Source organism: Rattus norvegicus, chromosome 6 (genome assembly GCF_036323735.1).
Source record: "Rattus norvegicus strain BN/NHsdMcwi chromosome 6, GRCr8, whole genome shotgun sequence".
Taxonomy (NCBI): Eukaryota; Metazoa; Chordata; class Mammalia; order Rodentia; family Muridae; genus Rattus; species Rattus norvegicus.
Genome location: NC_086024.1, coordinates 109,556,948 through 109,580,661, shown reverse-complemented (window position 1 = coordinate 109,580,661; position 23,714 = coordinate 109,556,948). Strand labels below are relative to the sequence as shown.

Below are 23,714 nucleotides of genomic sequence, written 5' to 3'. Positions count from 1 at the left end.
CGTGATGCCCTGCTATGCCCTGGGGCCTGTCTTAAGGGCCGAGGGCTTATTCTCTAGTTTGGCCTGACCTTTGGAGGGAACCTGAGGCAAAACTCGAGGTGGGCTGTTTCCCAGGTGGCTGCAGGCTCGCTTTGTGCAATCAGGGGCTGCCCTCTAGAATGAGGCTAAAGGAGAGAACCGAGTCTTGGGGGGATCCTGGCTCAGCTCTGACAGGGGGCTTGAGTAAGAGCAGTTCTTAGGCTTGGACTCCCACGACCTTACCTTGTAAATGAGATTCTTCCTAAAAATATTATATATGAGATGTGCGTGAGTGGGTGTGGACGTGCATGCATATGATGTGCATGTGTGGGGGTCAGGACAACTTTGTGAGGACAGCGCCCTTCCCCCACCCTGATGGGTCCTCCTGAGGATTGAACTCAGTTCTCTACCCCACTGATCCATCTCACCTGCCCAAGGTTTTTCTTCTCTTTTCTTCTCAAGATATAATTCACATATTATAAAACACACCCTATAGGTGTAATTCTTACCCCTCCCCATTTTTCCGTTTCCTATTTAGGAAACTAATATATCTGCATAGTTCAAGATTCAAATGATATGTTATGCGATAAAATAAGTCAAAATAATCTCGAAAGAGACAAAAGAGATTGCTCTACATACATACACACATATATTCGAAGAGGATTAGAAAAATACATATTATTAATTATGAGAGAAAGGCTCTTCTTCAGAAAAACACAAAGCCCAGAAGCTATTATAAACTATTAACGTAGGACTGGAGAGATGGCTCGGTAACAAAGTAATTGCCATGCTAGTTTGGAGTTTGGATTCTTGGTGCCCACTAAGGACATAATGGCCGGCCTGAAATCCCAGCACTGGGGGATGCAGAGCTCAGATCACAGCAGCAGGCTGGCTAAGTCAGTGAGCGCTGGGATCGAGTGAGAGGCCCTGCCTTAGTGCAGGTGACAGGCAGTCGAGGAGGACATCTGACATCAACCTCTGGCCTTCATATGTATGTGCACACCTGTACACATGTGCAGCCATCCCTGTGAACATGGACACACATTCATGCATCCATACACTACACACACACACACAGACATGCACACACACACACCATGAATACACTCACACATGCATGCATGCGTACACACATACACACACACACACACACACACACACACACACACAAACACACATGCACAAAAGAGACAACTTAATGATGTGATTACATAAAATTTGAAAAGGAGATCCTATGCTCTCATGCCCATCATGCCTGCAGTCCCCCAGTTTCTCTCTCTTAGACAACTAAATGTGACAGTTTTTCAGTTACTCTTCCGGTTGTAGTCTCAGCAAGCAGAGGGGAATAAGAGTCCACACGGAAGTTTTGAGATAGTTCCATACCAGTCCGGGTGAGGCGACCTCTCGTTCCCTGGGGCTGAACTCTATTCTGCTGTGTGAATGCCGTGATTTATGGCACTAGTCACTTCCAGTACAGAGGGTGCTTGGATTATCTCCAGCCCTCACAACAAATACGCCAAATTCACCCTCAATACATGATTCTCTTTCTCTTCTCTTTGTTTTTATTTCTCAAGTCAAGGTTTCTCTGTAGCCCCTAGAGTGTCCTGGGATTAAAGGTGTCCTCCCTACCTCTGCACCCCCAGTCACTTAGCCTTTGATTTTTTTTTTTTTGGTTCTTTTTTTCGGAGCTGGGGACCGAACCCAGGGCCTTGCGCTTCCTAGGTAAGCGCTCTACCACTGAGCTAAATCCCCAGCCCCTAGCCTTTGATTTTTAATTGCTAGCAATTTGTTAAGTCCCCCAAGCTTTTTTTTTTTTGTCTTAATAACATGGACAAGAAGAGGACATCAGATTCCATTGCAGATGGTTGTGAGCCACCATGTGTTTGGTGAGATTTGAACTCAGGACCTCTGGAAGAGCAGTCAGGGCTCTTAACCACTGAGCCATCTCTCCAGCCCTCCCCCAAGCTGTCTAGCCGGACATAGAAATCCAGCTCCCAGGAGGAATGAAGAGAAGGCCCAGCAACACAGACCCAATGCCCTGAAACAGCTGGTTAACAGGGCCAGTGTTGTTGGACAGTGGTGGAGCTCTCATGAGTGGGTCCCACAGACTCATAGAAGCCTGTAGCCGGGTGAAGCCCAGAGGGTAGAGCTGGGTGAGTGTGAGTGGGAGAATGGAATTTTGTGGGACAGTAGATAAGGTAAAGCATACAAAAATAATTAAGATTAACCTGAGAGTCCTTTAGTGAGCACCAGGTGCACAGCAGGGATAATCGCTTTTCCCCACCTTTTCTGAGCCTGGGTCTTTCCTTGGATCCAGACCATCCTAGAGTTTAGAATTAACTCATTGTTCAAGCTGACTTCCCACTTGTGCTTTTCCTGCAAGTTTCCACGTGTTGTGATTACAGGTTTGCACTGTCGTGCCTGCATCGTATAGACTCGTGATACTTAGATTTATCTTAATTCCTTCTATTTATAGAAGAAGATTGAACACCAGGTGAAGAGGGATATGGAGTATGAAATAGTAGTTCATTTAAATGCTATTGTATTACCCAGTATGGTGAATCAATTACCTCGGGATACCCCACCACGACAGAGTGGGGGCTCTTAGCACATGCTTAATCCTGATTGGAAAGGCAGGCTTAAGTGGCTTTTTTTTTAACCCTTGTTCTATTATGTTCTGTCTTTATCCCCTTCACTCCCTCCCCTGTCCTCCTCTCTCTCCTCCCTCCTAGTAAGCCTGACTATTTGAATCCGTCTAATGTAAATGAACGTCATAAGAGAGCCCATTGCCTCCTGGGAAGACCATGGGGGCTGTAAGTTAGGAAATAACTGTTTGGAGTTAAGCTAGAAAGGTTCTTCAAATGGGCACTCAGGGGATGACGGAAGGGAGATTCGCGGAGCAGGCTTTAAACTGCAGTGCGGTCACCTAGGGTTACAGATGAAAGCCTTGTGTTTGGGTTGCCTGTAGTTGATGTGGGATTGAGAGAGGGCACTGCCCATGTAGAGGAGTGCCTCATCTGTAGCCGAAGGCCAGGAAGAGGCTGGCAAAGAAGGAACCAGTGTGGATCTGTGTCTTCTGCATGCTCTTTGGGGTACCTCAGGAGCCACCAACCACGCCTGTACCTTGTCTTAGAGGAGGCAGGGCCTCAAGATTTCTTCTACACCTCACCGAGTGTGTGCTAGCAGAGGGCATTTAGAATCTGACTTCTCTAGTTGTGGAGAAGAAATCTGGTCACAGCCATAGCGGTAACTTTGCACTGTGTGGCTTACAAGGTTCTCTCTCTCTCTCTCTCTCTTTCTCTCTCTCTCTCTCTCTCTCTCTCTCAGCTGCATTCATTTAGCAAGAACGCGGTGTTGAAGAAAGCAAGCACTAGGGATACAAATATGAGGAAAGTTCAAGCGTCCACTCCACATCTGCATTCTCCCTGGGGGCAGTGGGGCACACCATCCAAGAGCAGTTAAGCATTAGGTAATTCAGTGTTCAGGACTAGTTAACTCTCCCGGGGTCAAGGAAGAGTGAAAAGTCAGGGAAGGCCTGGTGTGACCTTACTTACACCTTGCAGGGTCTATGGCTGTCATGGAGTTAATGAAGGAGAGGCTTACCAGGCGGTGGTGGTGCGTGCCTTTAATCTCAGAGGCAGGAAGATCTCTGAGCTGGAGGCCAGCCTGGTCTACAGATCAAGTCCCAGGATGGCCAGGGCTACACAGAGAAACTCTGCCTTGACAAAAAGAAAGCATCACACACACACACACACACACACACACACACACACACACACACACACACCCCGCCCCTCACAAAAATGAAGGTGGGGCTGCCTGAGCTGCCTGAGAATCTGAAAGCAAGGAGGCATCCACCACTTGGCAAAGGGAGCCGGGGCGGTGTAGAGACAGGGAACGGCTCAGCAAGGCCTGGAGGTGCAACAGATCTGCTTGGGAGCAGAGTGCCAAGTGCGAGCACTGGTGGGAGTGAGCAGTCAGGTCGTGAGCTTGCACAGGCGGACTTGCTGTGGGTGCCAGCAGAGAGGTCTGGACCACTCCGGAGACAGTGGGGAGCAGCTAGCACCAGAGAGGTGTGTGTGCCTAGGGGGATGGGGGTGATGGGCGTTTCCTTTCCAAAGCTCACTCAAACTTTAGATTAATTGGAGCTTGGGGAAGGGGGAACCCGAAGGCCATAGTGAGATGGTGTTACAGTCCTTGAAAGAGGGAGAAAGGGCTGGAGAGATGGCTCAGCGGTTAAGAGCACTGACTGCTCTTCCAGAGATCCTGAGTTCAATTCCCAGCAACGGGAATGGTGGCTCACAACCATCTGTAATGGGATGCTGTCTTCTGAAGTGTCTGAAGAGAACTACAGTGTACGAACATATAAATAAAATAAATAAATCTTTAAAAAAATAAAGAAAGAGGGAGAAAGATAGAAGGGAGTTGGCTTGATGGATCTACTGAACGTTCAGTGCAAAGAAGTCAAAAGGTGAGCTCAGATTTCTGCTCAAGACACAGAAGGAAGAGTAGGTCTTAGGGGAAAATTGAGTTCGGCCTTACTGACCTGTAGGAACCTCTGGGAAATCTGAGAGAGACGTCCAGTGGGCAGATTGGTCTGCAGCAGGAAACCCCCAAAGTGCTGTTTGTGGGGTTTGGTCCTTCCGGCTCAGTAGCCCACCTGATTTTCTCGAGGCTACTCCAAAGACATGGCATTTAAGCAAGAACGATGGCTGCCACCCCAAGCCTGATCATCTCTCTGGCCTCTTTGGTCTGTTAGCCATTCTGGAGCAGATTTTTTTGGGGTGGGGGGTGGGGGGGGATGAGGGGGTGGGGGGTGTCACCAGTACGTAGAAAGCTGTGGGAGCTCACAGAGAAAATGATTTCATGTGAGGAGGAAGTGGGGAGATCACTGGCTAAGGGCTGTGGTTGAAGAGAGTTAACAACAGAGACTGAGAAGGCAGCGAGCGAGACCAGGAAGAAAACAGGCTGTCAGGAAAGCCAGGGGAGGAGAAAGCCTGGCGTGTGCTGAGAACAGGGACTGCAATTTTTGTTCACAAAATTATGTTGCATTGCACTTTACGAGAGTTCTCCATTAGATTCTTAAACTGGGTTAAGGTAGATCTACCATTGATCCGAGGGAAGTCAAGACAGAGCGTGTTGGAAAGACAGATTGGTTAAAAAATGAAGTGGTGGCGGCTTTGCTGTGGAGGCGGTGGGGGCGATGGGGTGGGAGGGTCCAGGGCAGCAGGGATTGCTTTTTAGTTTTGACTTGTGTACTTTTAATGCAGGGCGTCAGCTCAGTTTAAGAGCCAGAGTTGTAGCCTTTATAGCACTGCCACATTGGTGGTTCTCAGGTGGCTGTGATCCTTTGGGGTAGTTACAGGTATTGTAATTAGATTCTTCACTGAGGGAAAGAACAGAGGCAAGGGCCCCCTTATGCACATTAGGCAAACATCCCATCGCTGAGCTACAATCCCCAGCTAAGCACAGGCTCGAGTGAAATGTTTCATGGACCACAAGGGTCTGTGTGCTGATGGGAGATACAGGGTGAATACAGTTCTTAGGTCAGTGTGTCGAAGGTGACTTTAGGCGAACCGAAAGGAGATTTACCAGAAGGATGTTAGGTATCTCATTGAATGTCCCGGAGGAAGGTTCAGAAATCAATCAGGGTTTGTGAGAAGCAGGAGAGCCAGAATCAGAGTCAAGGGGATGAAGACACCGGCGGCGGACTATTGCTGAGTTCAGGCCTGGGCAGTACCACCCCTCCAGAATGAGCTCTGAACTTCCCCTGCCTTTGGGTACCACCACTCACGCTCTGAGCTTTGGTTCTTGCCCTTCCTCATGCTGTAACCCTGTAATACAGTTCCTCATGCTGTGGTGACCCCCACCCCCACCCCCACCCATAGCCCCTCCCTTGCCCCTTCATAACTAATTTTGCTATTTTTATGAATTGTATTGTGATGATCTGATATGTGACCCTGTGGGGGTCCTGACCCACAGGATGAGAACCCCTGCCCTAGGTAAAGCCATCCAGTGATGGCTGTCTTATCTGTCTGTACAGTGCTTGCTGCTGGTCCCCAGGAGCTGAGCTGAGGAGCTCGCAGTTTCTTCAGTGAGGGCTGGGGCTCTGCCTCCCCTTGGATCTCAGGCCAGGTATCTGAGGAACACTGAGGAGGAGGAGTACACATGCCAAGTGGGCCGGTATCCCCCAGAGAACCCAGAGCCCATTCTAGCGCCTCGATTGGTGGGACCGGAAGTGCTGGATGTGGGAGCATGAGACCGACATCCATCCCTCTCGGGCCATTAAAACACCCTCCTCTTCTTGATCATAAACTTTTTGGACATCTTTACAAATCTTTCACCATCGGCTGAGCTTTAGAATTCTTGTATGTTTTGGAGGGCTGAGCGTCTCTGTTAGCAATTGGGCTTCCTCTCTGAAACTGGAGCCTTTCCAGCGAAAGGATGCGCGTCCAGCATGTGGGCAGGCTGGCACTTTTGATTCCATTTGGAAAACTTCAGCGCTGCACCACAGGAACACGCGCCAAGGCATGGCGCTCTCTAGGTAACAGTTATGACTGGAATTTTGTTCCTTTTCCAAGGCTGCAAGTGACTCTCAGGATCATGAGGTATTTGGGAGGGCACCATCTTGCTTTTCAGACCAGGGGTTTGTGTTTGACCTCTGGTTTGGGTTGTGAAACAGTTGAGGCCTCTGGTGCCCCAGTAGTGGGCACCCCTCCAGTTCTGAAGATGTCAATCTAGGTTAAGATGTTTTACCCAGCCTTTTCCCCCTGAGATAGGAGCTGGGCGTTGTCTGCCTGGGACTGTCAGCGTCTGTCACATCCTTGCTCAACTTCCCAAAAGTTCTTATGAGCTCCAGCCCCCTTCCTGTCCTCATACTGTCTCTCTGAAGGAAGGGTTCCATGACCATTTGGTTCCAATAGCCTTAGACAAATGAACTAATTTCTGTAAAAAGAAAAGAAAAATGCGGGTTTGAACTTACCAGTGCTTAGCTGTGGCAACCATAAACAGGAATTCAGGATTTTTTTTTCCTTCCTGATGCTGAAGCTTTGGGACCCATGTCGGGTCAGGCTTGCCAGGTTTTGGGGGAAAGAGGTTGCACTCCTCGTCATATTGACTCTGAGCTAATTTACACTGAAGTGGCCAGTGCATCTCGAGATGAAATATATTGTGTTTAGGGCAGCATTAAAGCGGAAATGAAGTCTCAGGGGACCCAAGTTAGTCTATTAAAATACAGCTCTAGTCTTGTTACCCTTCTTAACAAACCTTAGAGCTGCCCACATCCTGCAGGAGAAACCCCACCTTCCTCAGAACAGCACCAAGGCCCTTGCTTTGAGTCCCAGCCCATCTCCTTTTGCACGCAGCCCTATGGCCTTAGCTTAGTCCTTCCTGTGGGAGCCAGGTCCTCACTGCCTCCGCCTGCTGTCACTCCCCTCTGTGTTTGCTCATTGTACCCTCCATGCGGAATGCCCTCCCTGCCCGTTTCCCTCTTGGCAGACTTCCACAGAGCCAGATAGAAGTCACCTGCTTCCACACTGCCTCCTTTGAGCCACACCGACCGACCACCTTTGAGGTTCTGGAGTCAGTTTCTAACTGAGAGATGTTGGGAGTCTGATGCAGGTAGGTCTGGAGTCTGACTAGCCTGGAGTTGTGCCTGGCACACAGTAGGGGTTCCACTACTGAAACTAGCCTGAGAGGATGTGCACGAAGTGGGACCTGGTGGTTAGGTGTGCATGCCAAACTGGTTGTCTCCAGGACAGCCCCTAACCCCCTCAGTCACCTTTAGCCTCTGCTGCTACCAATGACCCCTTGGTACTCTGCTGTTTTCTTTTGAGGCTTCCCAGACCCTAGTGAGGCAGAAAGAGAGTTACAGCATACAGATCCCAGCTACTGGGCTTGCCCACTGTGAGAAGGACTCAGATGAGACATTCTGACCATCTGTTTGTGGTGAGGAACTGGTTTAAAGGTAGTAGACTTACCTTTCCACCGGAGGAAGCACGAATCCTGGTTTCCCTCAGCGACCTCACAGTTCTCCTATGCTCTGCACAGAGAGGAAATGAGGGAGATCGGGTCAGCCCACTGTGGAAGACAGATGCAGCTCTCTTAGATGAAGGCTCTGTTCAGTCTGGTCATTCTTCCTGTTAGAAGGTGGGGAGAAACCTGACTTCCTGATAATGACTTCAGGGTATAGCATGAGATCCAAAGCAGCAACTTGGGGCCTTTGTGTGTCGATAAAAGGGTTTGGAACACACGAAGGGCTCCCCATTTGGAGACACTGCCAGCCTGCCAGGTGGTTGTCCTCATGGTGCCTTGTGGTTGGGACCAGGGGTTATGGAAGCATCCCTTCACCAAAAAGACATCTTGGGTTTGTGTGCCACTTGGAGAGTACTGTGGGAAACTTCTTTCTTTCTATGGTTGATGAGTTCAAAGCTGAGGCAACTTAGGGCAGAACTGAAGTGTGTGCCTGTTAGACCAGTGCTGATCTGCATGGCTGACGCTGTTCCTAGATACATTTCCAGAACCTGGAAATACTGGTGTTTCTGATTCCTTTTAGGAGTCCATCTTTGTTCTCGACAGATCAGATCATGGGGAGCCTGATGGCAGATGTGTGAGCCGATGTCTAGAGAGGTTTCAGTTTCTTTTAGGATGGCAAGTGTGTGGACATCGCTTTAGCCTTTATCTCTGTGGGACCCGCTCGTCTCTCTTTCCACCCAGCTCTCTACTGTCTAGTCCTCCAAATGTTTTTTTGTCATTCTTCCTCTTCAACAAAGAGGTCATGCCACTTCCAGCATCACAGGGCGCTCAGTCGTAGGATATTACTCCAGGTGCCCCACCCACAGAGGAACTGAAGAGCAGGCATTTTAAAATATAATTCTCTCTCTTTTTAAATGTGCATTGGTGTTTTGCCTGCATGTATGCCGGGTGAGGGCGTAGGATCCCTGGGAACTGGAGTTACAGACAGTAACTGTAGGTGCTGGGAATTGAACCAGGGGTCTTCTGGAAGAGCAGCCAGCGCTCTTAACTGCTGAGCCATCTCTCCAGCCCTGGAAAAGTATGCATTTTTAAGAGTAGATACAGAGGGGGTTGGGGATTTGGCTCAGTGGCAGAGCGCTTGCCTAGGAAGCGCAAGGCCCTGGGTTCGGTCCCCAGCTCCGAAAAAAAGAACAAAAAAAAAAAAAAAAAAAGAGTAGATACAGAGGGCTGGAGAGATGGCTCAGTGGGTAAGAGCATTTGTTACACGAGCATGACCTGAGTCTGGATTCTAACGTTCACATAAAATATTGGCCGTGACAACATATACCTATAAATGCAAGCCTGGGCATGGGGGTGGAGGCAGGAAGATTGCTGGGACATACTGGTTGTGTGCACATACAGACACAAACCACACGTACGTACCAAACCACCACCACCCCACCACACCACACGCACACACGGGTGGGGCGGAGGCAACGGTTGTGGCTGTGGCGGTACTGCGTGCCCCGGTTGCTGGATCTGAGAGGTACTGACAGAAGAGCTCTGGAAAATAGACAACCTGGTAACTCACAGGGAACAGTATATATTTTTAAATGCCAAGCTTGAAGCTGTAAGAAAATGCTAATTGCCTTTCACCTATTGGAGCTACTCTTGGGACTTAACTCTAAGGGAATAGTTCTAAAGAGGAGTAGAGAGCTATAAGCACAAAGGTATTTGTGGCAGTGTTGTTTAAAATAGCAGGCAAACTGTTAACGGCCTCAGGGTTCCATGTGGCTACATAATTCATGATACCTGGATTCTGGGGAGTGTTGTGCTGCATTAATATGAAAGTGATGCTAATTCGTGGGGAAATGTTGCTGAATTTCAATGCCACTAAGTGAAACATAAAACTGCCTGTGCATATGCTCGTGAGTGCGTGACGTCTTCAGTGCTTGGTCAGAGTATACGTTGACATAATACAAACGCCGGACTTAGGCGAAGAGGCTGTGCTTGCAATATTTGTATATTTGATGTATGTGTTTATACTTTAAAAAAGATTAGGCCCCAACATCAAAGCCATCGGAAATGGGTGGGAAGGTCAGGGAGGGAGGCCAAGCCTCCCATCTGTTACCACCAGCAAGGCCCAACTGCTGGGGCTTGCTTATCAGCTACTACTGCTGGGGCATGCTGGGGCTGGGGAATCCAGATTGTCCTGACCACACACCATAACTTCAGTGTTAACAGCATTAGGGCCCTGCCTCCTGACGCTGGTTCATGAAACTCCAGGTGCTTCAGAGACCCAGGAGGTTGTTTCACACCTGAGTTTCCAGGGAACCAGCCAGTAGGGTGAGCATGTAGCCCTTGAGGCCCTGAACCACCCACTCACTTGCAAGCCCTAGCCACCGGTGGCAAGAGCCGGCTCTCTTCTTCTGCAGTTCCTAACAGGTAGCAGGGTGTGCTTTGGAAGCTGACCTCTACAGCCCAGCGTCAGCCAGGTGGGGCCCGGGTGAGGTAGTGTCTCGGGTGTGTCCATTGTAGTACATAGTTTAGTATTAAACTTAGAGTTGTTTTTTAATGCTGGCCCTTATAAAACCTCCACCTTCATCCAGTTCACCTTTGGCTTATCAAAGAAGATGTCTTTGAGTCCCCATATTGCCACCAGCTTGCACCTTGGAGCTGTGTTCTAGCTGAGAGCCAACTTTTTTCTGATGACCCTGTCATATTAGGGCATTTTTTTTTAATTGACTGTGCCCTTCGAATAGCCCTGCACCCCCATATTAGCTCCATTTTGTGCAGCTTTTTCTTCGAAGTGGGGGAACTTTTTTTGACACATATTTCTGTCTGGGGACCCTTTCTTTGCCCTTTCCTTGTGACCAGTCCAGGATTGTGACCTCAGCAGGAAGTGGAGATTCACTGGCAGGGTTTAGAGGTGGAGCTGCAGACCTTAGGGTGTATCTTGAGCGAGCCGGCGGGCGGGCGGGCGGGTTGGAGCTTGCTAGAACAAGGGCCACTGTAACAGATCTCAGAGATAGGCTTGGATATGTCCAGGCCTATCTGGGACTCCACTATCTCAAGCATATGTGTGCTAAAAACCAAATTCCAGAACTGTCAAAGATCTGGAGTTCTTTTGGTCTGCGGCCACACTGAAGTAGGACCTTACGGCTGGAGGTTTGCCGAGGTCCAGGAGGAGCTGGAAAAAGGACGTGGGTTCAGGACTTGCCTGGATGTTCATGAGGGATATTCAGGATGGTTTGGGCTCTTCCGGGACAAGCAATGCTCAGTCACGCATGTGATTGGAGTCGGGGTGGGGGTGAGGGGCAGGCTGTCACATTCCCTTGGCACATGGTGGCCATTCCGTAGGTACTCTGACTCCATCTTCACTCAGTCCTGACAGTTGGCTTAGTTCTGCTCACTGCTCTTGGCTGGATTTTAATTTGCTGCAGAATCTAAGTTGCAGGTCTTCCTGAGCTCAGGGCCCGCCCATCTCAGTTCCCTAATTTAGAGATCATGTGTGTGCCCCAGGGTTGTCAGCTGCTTGGTTCTTTTGAAGCTTGAAACACATTTCCACAGAAACAATACTATAAATGGTTTCTGGGTTCCTAGGCTAGCCCACAAAGAGCCTTCGTATCACCCCAGAAGCTGCTGAAGGGAGGTATTAGTAAAATCGAGAGCACACACACACACACACACACACACACACACACGCGCGCGCGCGCACTGAGACTGTGTGGGGTTAAATGGTGTGGGTTTATTTGGGTAACTTCATTCCTTTTGTGAGAGGTGTCTTTCAAAGTTGTCCTGATAAATAAAAGTTCTGGGGTCCTTTGGCCCTATCCATTCCCCCTCCTTTACCTGTATGCATTTCTTTTCCTATCCTCATCGGGATGCTTGGGGCTGAGCCTCTTTGCCCCTCTGGGACCTTGGCCCGGGTTAGCTCTGGATCTGGTTTAGGAACCCCTGCGGGCCTTTGTTATTTAAGCTGACCTCCTCAGCCTGAAAGGACAAATATTGCACTGCAGCTGTTTGCACTGCTCAGACTTCTCACCTGATTACATCCGATGCTCCTGAGGGTGTCTGCAGAGCGGCCTCTACACATTTCTCTGGGCTCATTTTGACACTTGACGGGATTTCGTCAGATGAGCTGGTGTATCGAGCCCATTCACATTTCAGCCTGTTGCTGTGTCATACCTTAAGCAAAGTAGATTTCCGTTCCTTTGCTCCATGTACAGTTGCTGCGAGCGTCCAATTGCTTTCATGGACTGGAGTCTCCTAATCAGAATGCTGGGGCAGAGTGTTAGACTCTTGCAAGACAAGGTCAGCTCTCATTCTAGAAAGAGTTAAGCCGATTGCAGTGTATGTACAGCTGCTTCCCCAAAGCCCTCCCAATAGCAGCTTTCTTGTCTTATTTATTTATTTTCAAGTTAACTCAGCTGTAATGGGGCCTTAATGGTGTTCTAATTTGCATATCCTAAAATCTCGCTGAGACTGTAGTTTTCCTCCCAATGATCTGCTCTTTGTGTTTCTGCATGTGTTGAACCCTGCTCATCTTCTTCAACTGCAGAAGTCCTTCCTCCTTTCCTGCCTGAGTGGGGTCTGCTCCTCAATCTCCTCAGATTCACCTTCACACCTGAGGGGCTGACCACCCTAGTGACTCTGGCTTTCAGCCTCTTGATTGCTGGGGTACATGTGACAGGGCCAAGCGGGGGGGAGCCCTGGGGTAGAGGCTGAAGGGCAGGAGGCTAAGGGGAGGCAGGGGCTTGTCTGGGAGCTTCTGCTGGAGGGTCAGAGGTGAACTCCTTGGAGGCTGGTTGGCCAGAGGGGGCCTGCAGAGAAGCCCCGTGCTTTAGAGTGGGAGAGGGCCCTGGGTGCTTCTGCTCTGAGGGTCATCGGGGAACTAGGAGAATGAAATGACAAAGTGGCACGAGTGGGATGAAGAACGGCAGTGACCCATGACCTAGGAATGATGAGGAACTGCATCAGATTAGCACGTATAACAGCCACGTCTTTGCCATGCCTCTTACACACCTCTCCGTTCCTACCCCAAGGAAGTGTGGACGTAGCCGGTGTGCCAACCGATTGCTTATTTGTTTTTCTTTTTGAGATGGGGTTTCTCTATAAAGCCCTGGCTGTCCTAGAAGTCGATCTGTAGACCAGGCTGGTCTCTCGAACTCAGAGATCCTCCTGCCTCTGCCTCCCGAGTGCTGGGATTAAAGACTTGTGCCACTACCTGGCTCCAGCTGGCTTTTGTTTGTCTTTCTCATGACAAAACAGAAACCCTAACTTTCAGTTTAAATCTTCTCGTTTATTTAAAACATTTCTTGAGACTTAATTATTTAATTTTACACATATGATTTGTCTATAGGCTGCCTGTGTGCCTGTCTGTGAACTGTCTGTGTGAAGTGCCCAAGGAGGCCAGGTGAGGGTGTCAGATCTGCCAGAACTGGTGTTACAGAAGGTTTTAGCCTCTCTGTGGGTGCTGGGAATTGAGCCCAGGTCCTCTGGAAGAGTAGTCAGGGCTCTTAGCTGCTAAGTCATTTCTCCAAACACGAAAGCTCCTGATTGAAAAAACAAAAACAAAAACTTGGCAATGTAGTCTGTTAAAAATAAAGCATAATATATGGGTCTGACAAAGAGGGAGAATGGCTCCCCAGGGTCATCCCCTCATTTTATTCAGCTGCTTTATTTGGGAAACAGGATGTGTGTCCAAGGTTGAGTCCATCTGTATGACGTGACTTCACCTTTTCTACCCTCAGCTTCCTTTTCTGTAAAATAGGGATAATGGCTTCCTTTCAGGGTGCTGATGGTCAGGCATGCGCCAGATAGATGTGTTGGGTAGGTCCTGTGTAGGTCATTCAGAAATGTGAGAATCAAGCTAAGGCCTTTGCTTACCTTTCTCAGTCCAGAACCTACACCACATGCTATGGACCTGCGACATGTGGACACCACGTCCTGTGGACACTGGAGTCGTTCATTTCCATGGAAACTTGTAGGTTACTTTACAAGAGATTGAATGCCTACCAGCTACCAAGCTTAACCACGAGGCCTCATAATGAAGTGGACTTCATGTTGTGAGCTCTAAGACCCAGAAGACCACATGTCAGTAATTATAATATCATACACCAATGAACTTAAGGAGCCATTGATTCTATTAAGTAATTTTATGTCAAGCTAAAAAGGGAAAATGGGGCCGGGCTCAACAACTGAGAGTACATACTGTTCTTGCAGAGGATCTGAGCTGGGTTCCCAACACCCATATGGGTTGAGTCAAACCACCTGTAACTACAGCGTCAGAAGGTCCATCCCCCTTTCTGGACTCTGCCAGCACCTGGGCTCAAATATACATACGTGCTCATGCATGTCCGTGAACATACACACACATTAAAAATATTAAAATGCGTGTTTTGTTTATTTGGTTTCCTGAGACAGGGTTTCTGTGTGTAGCCCTGGCTGTTCTGGAACTTGATCTGTAGTCTGGCCTCCACTCACAGAGATCCTCCTGCCTCTGCCTCCTGAGTGCAGGGATCGAAGGCATGTGCCGCCACCATCAGGCTAAAATAAAAAATTTAAAAGGAAAATTCTGGCAATTAAGTCATCCATACAGGACTATAGGCCCAATATTGAAGGTGAATTAGAGGATGGATTGAACCCAGGACTTTGAAGCCAGTCTGTGCAACATAGTATAAAGCCCTCTCTTACACATAGAAACCAAAATCCAAAATCCAACCAAACCAAACAGTAACAAACACGTGGTATCTATGGTCACAAGCATCCCGATCTCAGGAGCTAAGATAGAACAGCAATGAAAGTAACCATTAAATTATGATCTATTCTCTATATGTGGTTTTATTTAAGTTCTTGCCAAAACTTTTCACTCGTATGCACCGAGTGCAGGTACTCTGTAGACATCAGGGCTACCAGGGTCTAACCTGTGCCTTGGAGGAGCTCTGGTCTGCCCGTGATGCTCTGTCCCAGGGAAGGTTAGCAAACAGAGTAGGACAATGTGTGGATGATGGAGTAAAGATAGCCCAAGGACCAATATGTAGGCGTGGAGATTAAGAAGGGGTTTGGGTACCAGGGCTTTACTGAGGAAGTGCTGTTCAGAGGTTGCAGCTACAGCCCACAGGCAGCCCCTGAAGCACAGACAGCTACACCACAATCAGTCCCACCGGCAGCTCCTCTGGTGGGGACAGCGGTGACCTTTTAACCATCAGCAAAGTTGCCAACCTGGTAAAAGGAACCCTGGAGAACTCCAACCCTATGTATGCATGAGCTTCCCTTGCTGGGGGAATAAAGGAAGGCATCCTGAAAGTGCTATAAACTGTGATCTGCTTGGGAGACCCGGACATGGGTTACCTGCCACCTGCCGCTGAAGAGAAGCGGGAGTGAGGTGGAGACATCTTGGGGAACCTCAGGTTGTCTGTCTGTGGGGACAGGCTGGGATGTTGGATGGTCCCAGGATCCTGAGTGTGCTAATTGATCTGGTTCACAGCCTCAGCTTTCTGCCGTAGGTGATAGGAACTACTAAGGAATCTGATGGTTTGTGGGTCATACAATGTGAATAGCCAGGAGCAAAGAGACCAGTTAGGAGGTGAGGAGAGGACAGCCTCCTCAAATCAAAGACCTGGTGTGGGCCAGCCATTTAAAACTCTCTTGTCTTCACTTTGCAGAGGAGCAAATAGAATGTTTAAGTAACCTGCTCAAATCAAGGGCATCCGGCTAGTTAGTGTGAGCCAGGATTTGGAACTAGACCTGAGCATTGGCGTAACTAAGGATTTTGGATTTCAGTTCATGACTTATCAATATTAGGTTTTTTTTTTTTTTTTTTTTTTGGTTCTTTTTTTCGGAGCTGGGGACCGAACCCAGGGCCTTGCGCTTCCTAGGTAAGCGCTCTACCACTGAGCTAAATCCCCAGCCCCTCAATATTAGGTTTTATTTTAAAGCTTGCTCCATTGCACACATTGGATCCCTGGGGATCCCTTCTTTCCTGACTCACTGTGATGATATGGTGATGTAGAGAAACTGAGCTCCAGACAGGAGCTAACAGGAGAGACTGTCCCCGGCTGGGCTGGTTCTATAGTGGCCCAGGGACTAAAGTGAGCCACCAGGAAAGCTGGTTCTTGCCTCCTAAAGAAAGGGTGTCTCTGTCCTTTGGTCCTGCTGGCCAGCCCTCCCTGGCAGCCACACCTGCTTTGTTCTTCTCCTTGCAGCCAGCCAGATGTCTCTCTCCCAGAGTGACAGGAGCAACTGGGGACATCTATAGAAGCTCCCTTTCAGGCTTGACAAAGGCGCTGGCAACCTGGCTTGGCCTGTAGAGGAGGGTGGGAGGGAAGTACCCAGGGAGGCGGACAGCTGGGGGCTGGTAGGCAGGCATTCCCTCAAACAGGTGAAGTAACTGAGGCAAAGAGGAGAGTCCCCCGTTCTCAGGGGTGAAAGAGATCAAATGCAGGAGCTTCTTAGCTTAATTTCGAAACTAGGTGGCTTTAAGTTGTGCCCTCTGTCAGGAAGGACCTGGTAAGGCCTGGGGAGAAGACACAGCCATCAGAGAGGGGTGTCCCTAATCAGCTCAAGAACACAGTGTGGTGGAAAGGTGTGGTGGAGGGATACAAAAGGCTTGGAGTGGGGGCAGCCTTGCAGACCCCCCCTGCCCCAGATAAGACACCAAATTGGTGTTGAAAGTAGTCCATCTGGCAGAGTCCCACAGGAGCTCATCTTAGGACTTTTTGGGGTGGGAGAGTATGTAAGGATCTTGCCTGGAATTAAGTTCTTGAAAGGGAGAATGTAGTGGGGAGGAATATAGAGAAATAACAGTTGGAAACCGTTAAAATATGGTGGATTTGTTATAGGCAAAAAACAAAGACATAAACAACCCAGCAAACCAAACCAAAAAAACCCAAGTGAGGGGCGCTTGACAGCTGTCCTGCAGCTGTGCAGAACCTTTATTTATTTCAGACAGGATCCAGATTCAGTCCTGGTTTCCTATCTTCTCCACAACTTTCTCTCCTCTTGGAACTCTAGACAAGGAGGTCCTAAAGATAGCATCTTTACTTCACAAAGGGAAATAAAAGTAGGACATTAGGAACATTGTGGACGTATGGAGCCCTCCATGGTATTTGTTCGCCCAGTAAATATTAACACTTCACTCGTGCTGACTCCAGTGAGTAAGGGAAGGGGCAAAGAAAGAACGGGCATGCACACTTGGGGAATAGAAAGAAGAAAATCTCAATCTCTCTCTCTCTCTCTCTCTCTCTCTCTCTCTCTCTCTCTCTCTCTCTCTCTGCATTGTTATGTAGCCCAATATACCCCCCAAACTCTTGATTTTCCTTCTTCAGCCTCCTGATTTGTGGTTAGAGTGTCTGCCACTACTATTTCCTTCTCCTCTTACCCTTTCCTTTCTTCCCTCTCTTCCTCCCCTAGCAACTAAATGCAAGGCCTCGTGCACTGAGCTACAGCCCAGCCCTAAAACCTTTTATTCAGTGGTGAACAGTGCCTACAGACACTCAGTGGAGGTGGATGAGCAGTAAAGCCCCACGGCTTCTGGGAAACCTCTTGCCATTCTTTATAAAATCCACTGTGATTTACTCAGGTACCAGAAAATACAGCTTTGGAACAGTGTTAAAAATTACCTAATTCTATGAATGTTTTTGCCTACATATATGTCTGTGCTCCAGATATGTGTCTGGTGTCTGTGGAGGTCAGAAGAGGGTGTCAGATCCTCTGGAACTGGAATGGATGGTTGTGAGGCACCATGTGGATGCCTGGAACCGAAGCCAGGTCCTCTGCAAGAACAATTAATGTTTTTAATCACCGAGCCAGCTCTCTAGCCTCTCCCCACCGGTTCTTGAAGTGTTTAATGGGCAGGACATAGGGGATGGCCATTTTGAGCTGTCTGTGAGAGTCGTTATTGTCCCAGGAAGCCTCTGTGAGGCTACACTCTGTCTCGGACTCAGAACCGGGAGTCCAGGCCTCAGTGCCTTGCTCACTGGAGTGTTTCTTAGCAGATACACCAGGAACTGGAACCCTGAATTCCTCTCTTCCCTGCGGTTTGTGAAAAATTGGGGTGGTATAAAAAAAAACGGCATTCTGTGTGTAATCCCCCAAACTCATTCCCTTCCCCCCAGCTCTAAAAGGTTACCTTCTTGGTTGCCCCAGAGGCTTGTAGGAGGGACTGGAGAACCTCTAAAACCAAAAGTCATAAGTCAGCAATCTTGCTCTGTCATTGCAGCAAGACTGACCCTCAAGGCTTTCCCAGAAAGGCCATAGCTTCCCTTATACCACCCCGTGTATGGTATGTCCCCCGTGAGAGGGACACTTCTACCATAGTCAGGATAGCCCCCTCACCCCCTTTCTGAGGTGGCCCAAAGTTAGAAATTTTGTTGAGTGAAGAAGTGTGCAGCTCAAGGTAGGCTGAACTGGCCCCAGGGCTACTGACTTCTCTTTTTCGTACTGTCTTGCCACCTGCCTCTCCTCCCCATGCTGCTCTGGGTAGGGAGGAAGCCCTCTGAGATCAGACTGAGCAGTGCTGGCTAAGAGTAACGGCTCCTGTTCATTACTGAGGCTGTGCTTGGGCTCTATGGTGGCAGACTCTTCTAGGGATGTGCTTCTCGACTGGGTCATTTTTTGAGATGTTCCAAGGCCAGTTTGTATTTTCTTTAGGGGCTTTCTCTGGGCTGGCCCTGGTTAGCGGCAGGGGCTGAGCCTTCTGCAAGGTCGTGAGGCAGGTTTAGCGGCAGCAGTGGACAGTGGAGGCCAAGAGGTTGCTTTTGCTTTCCTCACGTGGATAAACTGTCGCACGGAGGAAGAAAACTGCAAACGGAAAAACCAAAATGGCTTTTAGACTCAGCCTCTGCTAGGAGCACTGAGAGGCCAGCCTGTACTTAAGGGACTGTGTACCTGAGTCCCTCAACTGGTCACAAGCCTGCCTACTCTTTGAGAAGAAGAGAAGAGAGATGACAGAGATATACTGAGTTACTCTGTGGCCTTCTGTGAGGCAGTCGACATCTCTGAATTGTGCTCCTGTCCGTTGAATGAGAGTGCTAAAATACTCTCACACAGCTGTTTAGTCGCTGTGTGGGGAAGTGTTTGGAGACTTGTCATAGTGGGTGCTAAACTGGGGAGCCTGGACTTTTCTTTGTAGAAAGGGGTTTCCCAGGCTCCTCCATTTTTTTTCACAGTCACAGAATTATGGATCTTTAATTTTTTAAAGAGGTCATCTGGTCTAGTCCTCTGGCATTACTTATTGGGGTTTTGTAGCTAAAATTCTCTGACCTGTCATAACAGGACAGATAAGCCCTTGTCTTCTGGGGAGGAGTCCTTCTAGGTGCACAGAGGTGAAGCCAGCAAAGAGGTGGGTGAGGATGATGCCTCTTAGTTCTTGCAAGTTTCTATGCAGAAGGTTCCCCAGTTGTCTGTGTCACGCACTCCCTAGGTAAGGGCTAAGACTCAGGGCAATCTCAGGGGTGAGAATCAGTCTGCTGACCTTCCGCTTCTGAGAGGAAGGCTGCACCCGACTCTTAGGACTGGATGCTGGGGAAAGTGGCTACCAGAATGCAGTGTGTTCCTCAGTGGTTTTTCCTTCAAAGGAAAGCCTTCTGACTCATCTTAAGAAGCAACACCGTACAGGCAGCAAAACACACCTGACTTTCCCTCAGCTCTGGAAGTTTCCCATCATCCACCAAAATTTGAAAAGAAGCATCACGGGCTAGGGCCAGAAAATGATGTCAGCGCGGTTTAAGAAGACCTGGAGTCAAAGTCGCCCAACTTTGGCCTAGGTTGTGAGAATTTAACTCTGGCGCTTTTCATCTCCTAATGGTCATGTAAATCCTTTATAGAGACAAGGTTGGTTTCCCTATAACCTACATGGGCAGGCTGATGGCTAGAAATCATAACTCAGGAAGGCTGTTAATAAACTGCATCAGAGAGGATTATGCATATTTTACTGCATCCAAAGTCAGTTTTCTTTGTGGAGGAAAGTGCCTTGTGCCTTTTTCACCATGGGGCGCGTGCACGAGCGCGCACACACACACACACACACACACACACACACACACACACACACACACACACTTTCCTGGCAGGCTGGATGGGTTTCCAAACATTTCGTCACTGTCTCCTCCTGACCTTGATGAGCGAGGAACAAGCCGCGTGGCCTGTTGATTACAGAAGAGTCATGGGGGCTCAGGCCTAGGCGGTGGGGTTGAGGGGGGAGGGTGGCCACAGCCTTGCAAGTGGAGGTAAGGTCTGCTGGAAATCCCCAGCTCCGGCAGCGGCCCGGAGGTTTAAAGACGCCTCCTAGCCTTATTTGGTCGCAGGAAGTGGGCGGCGCAGAGCCTGCAGGCGGAGAGGCCGCCCCGAGACAGTTGTGCTGATGAAGTGGTAGAGCTGGTTCCTGCTCGCCGCCGTGCCGCGCGCGCCGGCCAGCCACTGGGCGCTCGGAGCTCCCAGCCTCGAGTTGTGCAATCCTTTGTAGCACGCCAGCGAGTCCTCCTCCTTCGCTCTTGCCTCTCGCCCTCTCTCTTTTTTTCAAGCTGTGAGCTCAACCGATGAGTCAGAGCCGTGCAATCCTGACACTGCATCGCAGGACTGGGGGTGACACGCAGGGAGGGAGAGCGCTCTCGAGGCGGACTGTAAGGGCGCGGGGCGCGCCGAGGCTGCCGAGTCGCGAGCAGCGGGTGACAGCACACACGTCCCGCCCGGGCCCTGCCAGCAAACTTCCAGGCTTCGGGAAGCGCGGGCTTGGCTGAAACCCTGCGAACGCCGCGGGGAAGCGACGGCGCCTGTTTGTTTTTAAAATCCGGGAGTGTGTGCAGGCGACTGGGTTCTTCAGAGGCGACCTAAGGCGGCGGCCCGCGGCGGAAGGAAGGGGCACTGCTGAGGCCGGAGGCCGAGTGGGAGCTGGGTAAGTGGTGTTGCTCGGCTGGCGGCCGAGGCCTGCAGGCGGTGCGGCCAGCGAAGGGACCCCGGGCGACCATGCAGGCGGTGGCTGCAGCTCTGCACACGCTGGGCCTCCGGCGGCCAACTTCTGCGGCCTGCGGGGCGGCGGGAGCGGGTGGGCCGCGGTAGCCCGCCTCCGCCTGGCCCGCACCGCGCGCCCGCAGCTGCCTGTGCAGCTCAGCCTCGTCGTGTTTGTGCAGCTACGCAGCTCGATCGTGGCCCGCCCACCCAGGCGCGGCCGCGGCTGGGAAGCCCTCCCTAGTCTCTCTGCCCCGGGTACCAGCGACTGGGGGACCGCGGCTGTTGCTCCTGCGCGCGCGCGAGAAACGTGGTGACCGCAGGGACCCGCTGGCGTGCCGAACCGGGGAGGCGCGACGAGAGGCTCGCGAACCGCGAGAACTTAGAGAGGGCGCCCCTTCTCTTTCCAGCGTGTGGTGCGCTGGGTCGGCTCGGGGACTTTGCGGGGACAGACCTGCGGGGGGGGTGCGGGGGACGGGGGCAGGGAACTGGGGCCAGTGCTGGAGAGGCCTAAGCTGGAGTGCTGAGCGCGCCCGGGCCGGAGGACGGTCGTGGAGCCGCCTCACCCGCGCGCCTGGCGCTGCGGGTGCACCTCAGACCTGTCATCAGGCTCGCCCGCCCCCGCAGGCTCGCGTCTCTGGCCGGGTGCTGTGTTCCATGGTGCTTGTCCTGAGCTTTGGAGCCCGGGTTCGTCTGGGCCCTGCATATGGCGGGCTCGATGGAGTTAATCATTCCCGCCCCAAACGTTCACAATGAGGGGCATGTGGACCTCTGCTGCGCCCCCCATCCAGGCCCTAAGTAAAGACTCTGGGACGCTAAGGAACTTTGGGCACTTGGGGCTTTCAAGCCTCCGAACCAAGGCAGACCTGGAGGAGGCCACTGAGTGTCCCAAATCATCTTCTGGCCGGAGCTGCTGGAAAGATGAAAGGGGAAGTTTCTTGCCTCGTTTTTTAAACTTTGTTGGCTACAACTTCGGTGGCCACTTCCTGCTTCCACCATCCCACTTCGGACCTCTGTGCAGTATAAGGGAGCAGTGACTGGTCTTTGAGGCCACCGCAGCACGTGTGTGTACGAGATCCCGGTGGCAACTGTGTCTGGGGAGGGGAGAGGAGGCTTCATCTATCCCTGGGAGCCTGGCTTAGAGGCCTGGGTTATCCTCACTAGGGCTAAGAGGGTTTGGTGAAGATGGAATTGTATCTCTGATCTCTGACTCCAACCCCTGTGTCTCATCTGAGGGGGTGAAGCATCAGTCTTAGTCCACCCACGGAAAGTATGATATATGTACCCATAGCATCAGAAAAATGCACCCTTTTTGCGAGATCGGTTGACTCCAGAGCCAAAATGGACAGACAGACCTCAGGTTGGGAACTTTTGGGGCCTCTCTTTCTGCTGCTCTGCAGGGTGTAAACATTCAGTTACTGTGATAAATTATCTCAGTGCACAGCCCTGGCCCGGTCTCCATTCTAATTGGATTGGCCTCTGGCTGGTTTCTCTGGTCTGTAACTCCCAGGGGTCAAGGGGTGATGAACCTGGAGAATGCCCCCAGGTTTACAGCTTGCTCTGGGGAAGCTGGTTAGCTGCCATTGTGGCAGCTCTGAGCACCAGGTAGAACCCCAACTCCTCAATTCCAGAAGGAGTTCCTTGGAGTGCCCACCAGGATGAAGGTTTAACTTTTAAACATGAGATTTTAAAAATAGCCCTAGTGTCTGACCCTGGGCTGCTGCTTTTAATAAACAGAAGAGGGGAGGCAACAAGCAACTAGATGCAGTTGAGGGCCTGCCATGACTGCAGAACTCAGGGAAAGGCTCCTTGGAGCCAAGGCCTCTGAAAGAAGACAGGGGTAGATAGAAGTTGGAGAGTGCACCTGGCTAGCTGGGCTCCTATGGACCTGGACCACAGATGGTTATAGCCTTGATATGGTGTCAGCCAAAGAAAAGATGCTGGGGGTGGGGGTGGAGGGGTGGGGCGTGACAAAGTGGAAGACTCCTGCTCCTGTCTTTAGTCCTGCTTCACATGTCCCTGCTGAAGGCCCTCTGGACATGCACACATGTATGGCATCAGAAGCTCAGGCTCCCCTTCACAGAGTCGCTGTGAGGGCTCCGACTGAGTTACGCCATTGATAGCTTCTGCCTCAGTGTAAGCTCGGTGCTCTTTCCACAGTGCCTGGCGTATAGTGAGTGAGAGTTGGGAAGAGTTAGGTCAATGAGTGTGGGGTATCCGTAAACAAATGAATGCGCTTGCCAAGACTCATGGTACACCCCTTCAGTCCCGGATGCTTGGGAGGCAGGGGTGGGGGTGGGGTGGGTGGGAAGGATTGCTTGAGCTCATGAATTCAAGCCCATCCATCCTGGGTGGGCTAAATGGTCTCAGTCTCAAAAGGAAAAAAAAAAAAGATTTGCCACGGGGAGGGCCCTTGATTCTTTCATATAGGGACCACCCCACTGCATCCTTAAGTTTCATAAAGGGTCAGTCTACCACAAGGATTCTGGCTTTGATTGGTAAAGCTTGCTCCCTAACACCCTTCTGCCTTTGGCCTGTCTCCATCATCCTGACCTCACAGGACCATCAGAGTGAGTTGCAATGTCTCCTGCCTGGAGGTCCACTAAACTGGCCATTTGCTTTGGCTACGACAGGTTGGCACCCTTCCCGTGTGTGTGTGTGTGTGTGTGTGTGTGTGTGTGTGTGTGTGTGTACATGTACTGGTGCAGGGACAGGTGTGTGGAGGGGCTGTACTTTTTCCTGACTCATGGCAGACTGCAGGAAGTGCAACCGGTGTCGGCTTGTCCCTGGAGATT

The 23,714-nt window shown here is 50.4% G+C and overlaps 1 protein-coding gene across 3 annotated transcripts in view; it reads left to right on the top strand.

Annotated features, from left to right (window-relative positions):
* Mideas (mitotic deacetylase associated SANT domain protein) overlaps nucleotides 1-23,714 on the top strand; it is a 66,621-nt gene that overhangs the window by 4,970 nt on the left and 37,937 nt on the right. The window contains exon 1 of one of the 3 annotated variants that reach the window (XM_039112308.2): nucleotides 13,870-20,866. The exons of 1 other annotated variant lie outside the window; for it this stretch is intronic. The gene's annotated coding sequence lies outside the window, so the exon portion shown is untranslated. Of the gene's footprint in view, nucleotides 1-13,869; nucleotides 20,867-23,714 lie in introns of those variants that run through there. One more of the 3 variants, NM_001169116.2, reaches the window with a different exon arrangement.